This window comes from Orcinus orca, chromosome 5, assembly GCF_937001465.1.
Source record: "Orcinus orca chromosome 5, mOrcOrc1.1, whole genome shotgun sequence".
Classification (NCBI taxonomy): Eukaryota; Metazoa; Chordata; class Mammalia; order Artiodactyla; family Delphinidae; genus Orcinus; species Orcinus orca.
The window spans coordinates 103,678,276-103,690,700 of NC_064563.1; the positions used below are offsets into that span (position 1 = coordinate 103,678,276).

The 12,425-nt window shown below is 38.0% G+C and overlaps 1 protein-coding gene across 2 annotated transcripts in view; it reads right to left on the reverse strand.

Annotated features, from left to right (window-relative positions):
- EPHA6 (EPH receptor A6) overlaps positions 1-12,425 on the reverse strand; it is an 893,594-nt gene that overhangs the window by 25,828 nt on the left and 855,341 nt on the right. The window lies entirely within an intron of this gene.

The following is a 12,425-nucleotide window of genomic DNA, read 5'->3' on the forward strand; positions in this document are numbered from 1 at the left end:
ACTTCTGCAGAAGCACTGAATTCCTGATTCATTTTTTATCCCTTTATAATAATGTCAGTGAGTATTCTTTTTGTAGCCATCCTTCCTTCTTTCTTCTTTACTGTCTAGTTAATTCTTTATTTTATTTATTTGGTTGCACCGGGTCTTAGTTGCAGCAGGCGGGCTCCTTAGTTGTGGCACGTGGGCTCCTTAGTTGTGGTATGCGAACTCTTAGTTGTGACATGCATGTGGGATCTAGTTCCCTGACCAGGGATCGAACCCAGGCCCCCTGCATTGGGAGTACAGAGTCTTAACCACTGTGCCACCAGGGAAGTCCCTGCCTCTTTAATTCTTCTTCACTTACTTCTGTCTTTCCCTTAGTCTGACACTGATGTGATTATGAAGTCCTTTCAGAACTTCTAAGGTCATTTAATCTTTGAAATGCTATCAGTGCCCAGCTTAAGGCCACAGAGCAACAGGACATTCAGCCTGAGTATCCTCTGGGCCAGTACTCTCCAATAGAACTTTCCATGATGACGGAAATGTTCTCTCTGTCCAACATGGTGGCAAGTAGTCACATGTGGCTATTGAGCATTTGAAATGTGGCTAGTAAGACTGAGGAACTGAATTTTTAGTTTTAGTTTAATTAATTGACATTAAATTTTAAATAGCCACATGTGGCAAGTGGCTACTCTATAGGACAGTGTAGCTTTAGGGACAGGATAAGAAGCCAAAGTTAACTTTGGCTGTATAAGATAAGCCATAACTGTATTATTATTATTGTACTTAGGAAATCACATATAAGATAAAATAAGATATTTATCTATTTCTCTGTTTAATATACTACCCACTGGGAATTTCCTAACAATGCAATAAAGTTGACCTGGAATTTATGTAGCTTATTTTTTAATAAAGTGTTCAAAGGTATTCACGTGACTATTCTTACATTGTCTCTGGGAGAAAGACAAAGGAAAGGGTTTATTTACCCCCTTCTTTTTTTTTTTTTTTTAACATTTGTCTGCTTTTATTTTAAGAAGGCAAGGAAGTGTGTAAAGAAGTTTTCAAAATTCCCCAATTGTTAAAATTTAACAAAACAGTTAAAAAGAAAAACTTTGCATAGAGAAGGCACTGAATTGGAACTACATTTTTATAGACTAGGTGGTTCTCTGGGAGGGTTTTTAAAGGATTGTTGCTCAGGATTTGCCTAAAGCAGGGCAGGCTCGCTGAAATCCACAGCCCCCCCCCCCCTCTAAAATGCCACCTTGTAAGGAAAAATGAAAGTCTTTTAAAAGGTGCATCTTATGGTCCTGTGTAGGCATCTTCCCCCTGCCCCTCAACATGGAGGTGTCTGGTGGGCTAGGACCCAAGCTTTTCCATTGATATTTCCCCCATTTTTGATGTGGGAAAATTGAGGGACAGACGAATATTTAAAGACAGGCACAATTCAAGCTTACCTCTTCCCTGTGCCAACAACAGAAATACAAAAATGTAAGTGTAAATAAATATTGTTATCAGTGCTCTCTTTATTGTACCACCATCTACACACTTTCATTTTCTATAATAATAAAAAAAACACATCTCCTTTTAATTTCTTTTTTAATTGACACTATTTGACATGACTCTAAAATATCTATAATTTATGCTAGAGGCAGTCTGTAAAAAGAAGCAAAAATATGCCTTCAGGAACCTCTTAACTGCTAAGCTTTAGCTTTTTTAGTAATAGGGAATGTCTCATAATCCCATCTGTGTCTTTGTGACCAAAACACTTTAACCTGTCAGGATACTAGCTTTTTTTCTGTTCATTTTATATTCCATTATTGAATAGGATTTTTTCTTATCTGTTTTCTGACTACTTTTGCTACCAATTAGGCTTGAATTTTAAGACATTTTGCAACACATTTTAGTAAAACAAGATGTGTATAAAAATGCTTATAATGCATCAAAACTACTGTGGATAGTTTTGAAAAGTAACTAAGAAAAATAGGATAGAACTCCATTATAGAAAGACTTTAAAATCCCACCCCAGGAGAGCTCTCTAGTCGATTTCACAGTTACCTAATTGTAAGTGCATAGAATAAAATGGATGACAAGTGAAGTTATAGTCTGAGAAAAAAATTAGCTGCCTTTATTGAGCATCATGTACTAGATGCTTTGCATAGTTTTCTTCATTTACTGCTTAAAATAACTCAATATGGTAGTTATTATTATACCTATTTTTAAATGAGAAAATTTAGACTCAGAGATGTTAGGAAACTTGCCTAAATTCACACAGCATAGGTGGCAGAGCTGAAATTTGAACTTTGTTTCTTTTAGCTTCCAAACTTTTCCTCTGGCCATTCCCCAGGAATGCTTTTCAGTTCTCATGATAACATCTTCCTCTCCAATTTTACATCAACTGATGTAATTTTAGGAGTGATGATTACCATTTTATCTATTGTTATACATCTGCTAATTGGGCTTCAATATTTTTACTTGGATCCTAAGCTTTATATTCTGGGTAAATCAAAAACATATTTACTTCATAGTTTGCAAAATGTAATCTCTGGCTGAACAGAGTAATTTCTGAGTGCATCTGAGTCCTGCACACATTTCTATTATTGCATCTGTTACATTGTATTATAATATTTGATCTGCTTCCTCTCAGGCTAAACATACATAAAAGAAGGAATTATGTCCCTATATTTTGTATTCTCATCCCTTAGTATGGTGCCTGATACATTAATAAATGTTATTGACAAAAACAAAAGCTATTAGAAGAAATTTTGGGATTTGTCTTGATAGAGAGTAGACTCTTAGAAAACCTGGAGTCTCAAGCTACCCAAGATGGATTCAAAGCAGAAGCATGACAGCATTTGAAGTACCTCAGAAGGAAATATTAATAAAAAACTGGGGCATCAAGTAGTATTGTTCAAAATGATATAATTTCTCCCTGCTTTGGCTAGACAACAGCCAGGTGAGATTGGGCCTTGCTCTTGTCTAAGACAGAGGGCACTGGACCCAACGTCAGCTTCCTGTAAAGACTGGTGGTTTCTTACTCCCGTCCAGAAGGTTTACTATTTCCCATTGACCCAAACGTCCTTAGCTGCTGGGGAGCTGACTTTTCCAGACAACTCCTGTAAACAGCTGACACTCACATCCAGCCTGCTTGGTGTCAAGCAGGCTGTTTACTCTCTTTTGACAAAGTTGCTCTAATGATTGGCCTGTAAGGAGACAGAGTGACAAGAAAGTGTGGTCCTTCACCTGGAACCTTTATCCATAATGTGTTCAGCAACGTGTCTGGTCCCAGAATGCCTTTCTGTGGGGAGAGTGGGAGGTTCAGGGACTCATGACATTGCTTCTTGCTGACCTCTGGCTTTAAAGCTTCCTCTGTTCTTTAACTTGTGACTTTGTGAAATATGTCCTGAGCCCTGGTTCATGACAGATGTCAAACCTGAAGTTCCCACCTTATAGGAAAATATTAATAACAACAGTAACAACAGTGACAATAATATTAACAGCTAACAATTACTGAAAGCTCTTGGAAACTTCCAGGTGCCATTTCTAAATGATTTATATGCATCAACTCTTTTAATCCTTACAGTAATACTATGAGGTAGGTACTATTGTTATCCTCATTTTACAGACAAGGAATTTAAACACAGAGAGGTTTAATTTGTTGAAGATCACACACGTAAAAATTCTGGTTTTGAAGGTAGCTAGAGAAGAGATTTAAGCAATATGATTCACGAAGATGGTTAAAAGATACATCTTTCTAATGGATTTTTAATTTATTTATCCAAACAGATCTATATTAATCACTTAAAATATACTATTGAGCATACCATGTATAAGGGATAACATAATGAGTAAGAAATATTTCTGTCTTTAGGAAATGTATAATCTAGCGAAGGTGACGAAGGAGTCTGAATATGGTAAGTGCCACGTAGAACAGGGAGTTATGGAAGCTTTTCAGAGGAGTACCTAACCCAGCCTTGGGGAGGCCTCTCAGAGGAGGTGAACTGAATGTAGAGGGTAGCAGGGTCGACTAGACTAGATGGGTCCAAGAGAGGAGATATGACCTGATCAGGGAATGAAAGTAGATTTCTGCAGCTAGAATAGAGTCTTCAAAGAGAGGAATGGTGAGATTTGAGGCTCAAAGGTTAAGTAAAAACTATATTTCTTGAGATCATGAATGATATTACATGCTATAAATACAGACTTTATGCAAAGGGTTTTAGCAAGTAAATGACATTAGATTTATCTTTTGGAAGTTCACTCTGGCTGCAATGTGAAGAGTGCATTGGAGGGCATGGGAAGCCTGAAGGAGGCTTGCAGTGATCCAGGAGAGGGTTCAGATGGTCTTAGTGAAAGAAGTGGACGTGAGGTACAAGAAATAGACTGATCTGACAGGAATGTGGGATTAGGGTGAAATTGGGTATGGAAGTAGAGGGAGCAGAGAAGAATGACTTCTAGGTTTTTGGCTTGGTCAACTAGTAAAGATAGAAGACAAAGGAGGAGAAGCAATTTTGGGGCTGGAGTGACCATGAGTTAAATTTTCTGTGATCTTTCTGGCTTCGGATTCAAGTAACATATAAAATTTTGAGAGCTTATTATATGTCAATTTCCGGGCTAGGTATTTTAACACAGCGTACCTTATTTAGATCTCAAGATACCTATGTGAGTGTGGTTCTACATATTTTGTAGGTAAGAAAACTGAAGCTCAAACTAATGAACAGATTGGGTCAATATCACATAGCTAATAATGCCCTGCAGAATGGACTAATTATCACCGTGGTAGCCTCTGAATCATGACAGTGGTAGAGAAAAATCTGTCCTCAGTCTTGAGCCACATACCTGACTCATTCTCCCAGAATTAGCTCTTGAGCCTCTCTTACACATTTACACACTCCATGCTTTCCCTCTCACCTACTTGCTCATGACTTTTATGCTTGAAGCTCCAGCTCAGCTTTCTCTCCAGATTTCTCCATCTATTGTCTATGGGACATAACACTTCATAAAGTTGTCATATAGGTGCCATGATTGTTTTTGTTCAAAACTAACCCTGTTCCTGCTTTGGCATTAATTAAATTAATTAATTAATCAATTAACTTTATTTTTGGCTGTGTTGGGTCTTCGTTGCTGCGTGCGGGCTTTCTCTAGCTGCGGCAAGCAGGGCCTACTCTTCATTGTGGTACGCGGGCTTCTCATTGCAGTGGCTTCTCTTGTTGTGGAGCACGGGCTGTATGCATGCTGGCTTCAGTAGTTGCGGTGTGAGAGCTTCAGTAGTTGTGGCATGTGGGTTCAGCAGTTGTGGCTCTTGGGCTCTAGAGCACAGGCTCAGTAGTTGTGGCGCACGGGTTTAGTTGCTCCGCAGCATGTGGGATCTTCCCGGACAAGGGCTCAAACCCGTGTCCCCTGCATTGGCAGGTGGATTCTTAACCACTGTGCCACCAGGGAAGCCCCTGCTTTGGCATTTCTGTCCTCTGAAAAGGGTACCATTCTTCTTCCAGTGATTTACGTCAGAGATCAGGGAGTCATCTGGGCCTTTGCCTTTCCGGGTGCTCATAATTAACTTAAGACACGTTGATTCCACCACCTTCATATATTTTAAATCTGCTCCAGTTTTAATCCTCTCTTCAAATGATTTATTTTTCATTTTGATCACTGCAACAACCGCCTAACTAGTCTTTTTGTTTCTCCTTTTCCTCCCTCAATCATCTCCCGTAGTGCACCCAAAGCAATCCTGCTGATGTGAAACTGTGATCACGTTCCTGAAATTCTGCAGTGGCTCACCATGACCCTGGCTCTCAGTCCTCACCTCTGGCTGCATCCTGTTTCCCCTTTGCTTTGGCCACTACAAAACACTTGCAGTCTCTCAGCTGGGCAAGCCGAGTTCAAGAGCAGGAACTGTTTCTTTTTTCCATATGTTCCCAGCATCTAAAACAATGCCTTGTCAAATCAAAGAGTGAGCTCCAATTGTCATATATGTGACCTATGAAAGCTTATATTAACCTTTATCTTCATTAACATGTCTTTTGTGGGAAGTTTTGTTTTATAGGTATTTCTGATTCCCTAGTCAAGGACTGACAGGGAGCCAGGAGCATATGGGGTGTTTTGTCTAAAAGACTAAATGAGGTTTATTGTTTTAGGATATGAAGGGGTGATAATTAACTAGAGAGAATTTTGTTAGCAGTATGGTTTTATGATAGCTGTAGGCTGTCATCCTTTGGAGAAGAGTTATACAAGGTTATACCTTTCTTTTAAAATGTAAGAAGAAAATTAAAACAAAGTGAAAAAATATGAAAATGACTGCAGTGATAACTTCTATGCAGAGGTAGAAGAAATTAGATTCTGTCAGTTACCATCTAAAACCTGGCTGGTTATTCTAAATAGATCATACTGGTTCCTTGTCAATGACACTGCAATTTTTAGCAGCCTAGAATCTACACAAGGCTCAGTTGGGACATGTAGCAGACTGTTCTGCTCTTGCTGAATCTGATGAGTTTTCCAATTGTGTTGACAGTTTCTGAATCAAAGCAGGCAATGTGCACCTTTTATTAAACTAGGCAAACAAGGAATAGACAGTCAATATGAAGACACTGAGATATCCCTGAACAATACTATTGAACAAAGACTGCTTGGGCTGTGCAGGGAATCACATTATTATAACACTGCTAAACAACTCCTAAAGAGAAGCACATTGAATTTACTTATTTAAAAAGTTATTTTAAAAGAAACTGTCTCAAAATTTTAGCAAGGGTTGAAATGTACACTAGTAAATGGACTGTGAAATGGTTTTACTTCTATCTTCCCTCTAAATATTCATGATGGCTTTGTTGATAAATTCAATTCATCGACCTTAATTTCAGGTTGAAGGGGGATGGTGAAGCAAAGAGTTCCAGTATATCCTTACTTTTTGTGATAATGATTACTTATAGATATTAGGACATTTAGGTTTATAAAACAGTAATACTGAAAACACTGGTAATGTATTTTCCTGATATGCAATATAATGATTGTGTCTGCATAGGCAAAAGAAAAAAAGAAAGGAAAGAAGTAGTTATAAGTCAATAACATGTATAATATTATACCTATTTTCTTAGTCAATATTTTTCAACATACAGAATTTATAATTCAGTGAAAAACAATCAAAATCCAAATGAAATTCAGTGTACATTAGAAAAAGAGGGGGACAGAGTGATGAAAGAATAAGATACAGAAAGAAAACAATTTTTCCGAAACTAATTTATAATTTAAATCATAAGGGCATGGAAACCTACGTTTCCTTTCAAACTTTAAGATGAAGAATTTCTTAAAACCTTACACTTAAGACAGTTCTCTAACCTCATTTTTTGGAAGTTGAAATAGAATGTCAAGGATCTATAAAAATGGAGAGTGCTTGCCCTTAGTAGGTTACCACCTTTCAGATTGTTGAATGAGTGGACAAAATGGGGGAAAATATGAAGTGTAGGATTCATAGGTTAAAAGGTTGCTGATGATATGATTTATGGTTTGGAAAATCTTTAGCCCTAACAGTTGAAAGTCACACCTTTTTTTTTTTTTTGGCCACATCACATGGCTCGTGGGATCTTAGTTTCCCAGCCAGGGATTGAACCCGGGCCCTCAGCAGTGAAAGTGCTGAGTCCTAAACACTGGACCACCAAGGAATTCCCAAAAGTCACACTTCTTGAGACTGAGATAATTAACACCTTCTAAGCAACTATGCTTCAGTTTTTAAGTAGTGGAAAGAGCATTAGTGAAGGAGTTACCTGAACTGCATCGCTGTCCTAAACAAGCTCTGCTCTTAGGAAAGTCTCTGTCTCCTCATTAAGAAAAGGAAACTAGATTCAGTACTTGTGATTGTACTTTTCAGCTCAAAAAGCTATGTTTCTAGAGTCAGTGAAACTGAAGGCTTAATCTGCAGGACCTCTGGTAACATCTCTTGATCTCCAAGTTCTGTAGCAACCAGATCTAGATTTGGCTTCATTTGAAAGGACTGTTTCCCACAGGGCTCCTGGTGCAGAAAGACAAAAATCCAGATAGGGACATACTATATCCCAGCAAACTAAGACTAGGAAGATTTGGGGAACCATGATGTTTTTGTTTTGGTTTTTTAATTGGGGTAGAGTTGCTTTACAATACTGTGTTAGTTTCTGATGTACAACAAAGTGAGTCAGCTCTATGTGTATATATATATCCCCTCCCTCTTGGACCTCCTTCCCAACCCCCCATCCCACCCATCTAGGTCACCAAAGAGCATGGAGCTGAGCTTCCTGTGCTATACAGCAGGTTCCCACTAGCTATCTATTTTACACATGGTAGTGTATATATGTCAATCCCAATTACCAATTCATCCCAGCCCCTCTCCCCATTCCCCTATGTCCACATGTCCATTCTCTATATCTGTGTCTCTATTTCTGCCCTGCAAATAGGTCCATCTGTACCATTTTTCTAGATTCCACATATATGCATTAATATACGATATTTGTTTTTCTCTTCTGACTTACTTCACTCTGTATGACAGACTCTAGGTCCATCCACATCTCTACAAATGACCCAATTTCATTCCTTTTTATGGCTGAGTAATATTCCATTGTATATGTGTACCACATATCTTCTTTATCCATTCATCTGTTGATGGACATTTAGGTTGTTTCCATGACCTGGCTTTTGTAAATCGTGCTGCAATGAATATTGTGGTGCATGTATCTTTTTGAATTATGGTTTTCTCAGGGTACATTCTGGGTCATATGGTAGCTCTATTTTTAGTTTTTTAAGGAACCTCCATACTGTTCTCCATAGTGGCTGTATCAATCTATATTCCCACCAATAGTACAAGAGAGTTCCCTTTTCTCCACACCCACTCCAGCATTTATATTGTTTGTAGATTTTTTGATGATGGCCATTCTGACTGGCACGAGGTGATACCTCATTGTAGCTTTGATCTGCATTTCTCTAATAGTGATGTTGAGCATCTTTTCATGTGCCTCTTGGCCATCTGCATGTCTTCTTTGGGAAAATGTCTATTTAGGTTTTCTGCCCACTTTTTGCTTGGGTTGATTGTTTTTTTGATATTGAGCTGCATGAGCTGTTTGTATATTTTGTAGATTAATCCCTTGTCAGCTGCTTCATTTGAAAATATTTTCTTCCATTCTGAGGGTTGTCTTTTCATCTTGTTTATGATTTCCTTTGCTATGCAAAAGCTTTAAGTTTAATTAGGTCCCATTTGTTTATTTTGTTTTTATATCCATTACTCTAGGAGGTGGGTCAAAAAAGATCTTGCTGTCGTTTCTGTCAAAGAGCGTTATTCCTAAGTATTCCTCTAAGAGTTTTACAGTGTCTGGTCTTGCATTTAGGTCTTTAATCCATTTTGGGTTTATTTATTTATTTTTTAAATTTTTTTTGGGAGTATAATTGCTTTACAATGGTATGTTAGTTTCAGCTTCACAACAAAATGAATCAGTTATATATATATACATATGTTCCCATATCTCTTCCCGCTTGCGTCTCCCTCCCTCCCACCCTCCCTATCCCACCCCTCCAGGTGGTCACAAAGCACCGAGCTGATCTCCCTGTGCTATGCGGCTGCTTCCCACTGGCCATCTACCTTATGTTTGGTAGTGTATATATGTCCATGCCTCTCTCTCGCTTTGTCACAGTTTACCCTTCGCCCTCCCCATAGCTTCAAGTCCATTCTCCAGTAAGTCTGTGTCTTTATTCCTGTTTCACCCCTAGGTTTTTCATGACATTTTTTCCCTTAAATTCCATATATATGTGTTAGCATACGGTATTTGTCTCTCTCTTTCTGACTTACTTCACTCTGTATGACAGACTCTAGGTCTATCCACCTCATTACAAATAGCTCAATTTCGTTTCTTTTTATGGCTGAGTAATATTCCATTGTATATATGTGCCGCATCTTCTTTATCCATTCATCCGATGATGGACACTTAGGTTGTTTCCATCTCTGGGCTATTGTAAATAGAGCTGCAATGAACATTTTGGTACATGACTCTTTTTGAATTATGGTTTTCTCAGGGTATATGCCCAGTAGTGGGATTGCTGGGTCATATGGTAGTTCTATTTGTAGTATTTTAAGGAACCTCCATACTGTTCTCCACAGTGGCTGTATCAATTTACATTCCCACCAACAGTGTAAGAGGGTTCAATTTTCTCCACACCCTCTCCAGCATTTATTGTTTCTAGATTTTTTGATGATGGCCATTCTGACTGGTGTGAGATGATATCTCATTGTAGTTTTGATTTGCATTTCTCTAATGATTAGTGATGTTGAGCACTCTTTCATGTGTTTGTTGGCAGTCTGTATATCTTCTTTGGAGAAATGTCTATTTAGGTCTTCTGCCCATTTTTGTATTGGGTTGTTTGTTTTTTTGTTATTAAGCTGCATGAGCTGCTTATAAATTTTGGAGATTAATCCTTTGTCAGTTGCTTCATTTGCAAATATTTTCTCCCATTCTGAGGGTTGTCTTTTGGTCTTGTTGATGGTTTCCTTTGCTGCGCAAAAGCTTTGAAGTTTCATTAGGTCCCATTTGTTTATTTTTGTTTTTATTTCCATTTCTCCAGGAGGTGGATCAAAAAGGACCTTGCTGTGATTTATGTCATAGAGTGTCCTGCCTATATTTTCCTCTAAGAGTTTGATAGTTTCTGGCCTTACACTTAGGTCTTTAATCTATTTTGAGCTTATTTTTGTGTGTGGTGTTAGGGAGTGATCTAATCTCATACTTTTACATGTACCTGTCCAGTTTTCCCAGCACCACTTATTGAAGAGGCTGTGCTTTCTCCACTGTACATTCTTGCCTCCTTTATCAAAGATAAGGTAACCATATGTGCGTGGGTTTATCTCTGGGCTTTCTATCCTGTTCCATTGATCTATATTTCTGTTTTTGTGCCAGTACCATACTGTCTTGATTACTGTAGCTTTGTAGTATAGTCTGAAGTCAGGAAGCCTGATTCCTCCAGCTCCGTTTTTCGTTCTCAAGATTGCTTTGGCTATTCAGGGTCTTTTGTGTTTCCATACAAATTGTGAAATTTTTTGTTCTAGTTCTGTGAAAAATGCCAGTGGTAGTTTGATAGGGATTGCATTGAATCTGTAGATCGCTTTGGGTAGTAGAGTCATTTTCACAATGTTGATTCTTCCAATCCAAGAACATGGTATATCTCTCCATCTATTTGTATCATCTTTAATTTCTTTTATCAGTGTCTTATAATTTTCTGCATACAGGTCTTTTGTCTCCTTAGGTAGGTTTATTCCTAGGTATTTTATTCTTTTTGTTGCAATGGTAAATGGGAGTGTTTTCTCGATTTCACTTTCAGATTTTTCATCCTTAGTGTATAGGAATGCCAGAGATTCTGTGCATTAATTTTGTATCCTGCTACTTTACCAAATTCATTGATTAGCTCTAGCAGTTTTCTGGTAGCATCTTTAGGATTCTCTATGTATAGTATCATGTCATCTGCAAAGAGTGACAGCTTTACTTCTTCTTTTCCGATTTGGATTCCTTTTATTTCCTTTTCTTCTCTGATTGCTGTAGCTAAAACTTCCAAAACTATGTTGAGTAAGAGGGGTGAGAGTGGGCAACCTTGTCTTGTTCCTGATCTTAGTGGAAATGCTTTCAGTTTTTCACCATTCAGGACGATGTTGCCTGTGGGTTTTTCATATATGGCCTTTATTATGTTGAGAAAGTTCCCTCTTTGCCTACTTTCTGCAGGGTTTTTTATCATAAATGGGTGTTGAATTTTGTCAAAAGCCTTCTCTGCATCTATTGAGATGATCATATGGTTTTTTCCTTCAGTTTGTTAATATGGTGTGTCACGTTGATTGATTTGCGTATACTGAAGAATCCTTGCATTTCTGGAATAAACCCCACTTGATCATGTTGTATGATCCGTTTAATGTGCTGTTGGATTCTCTTTGCTAGTATTTTGTTGAGGATTTTTGCATCTATGTTCATCAGTGATATTGGCCTTTAGTTATCTTTCTTTGTGACATCCTTGTCTGGTTTTGGTATCAGGGTGATGGTGGCCTCGTAGAATGAGTTTGGGAGTGTTCCTCCCTCTGCTATATTTTGGAAGAGTTTGAGAAGGATAGGTGATAGCTCTTCTCTAAATGTTTGATAGAATTCGCCTGTGAAGCCATCTGGTCCTGGGCTTTTGTTTGTTGGAAGATTTTTAATCACAGTTTCAATTTCAGTGCTTGTGATTGGTCTGTTCATATTTTCTATTTCTTCCTGATTCAGTCTTGGCAGGTTGTGCCTTTCTAAGAATTTGTCCATTTCTTCCAGGTTGTCCATTTTATTGGTATAGAGTTGCTTGTAGTAATCACTAATGATCTTTTGTATTTCTGCAGTGTCAGTTGTTACTTCTCCTTTTTCATTTCTAATTCTATTGATTTGAGTCTTCTCCCTTTTTTTTTTGTTGATGAGTCTGGCTAATGGTTTATCATTTTT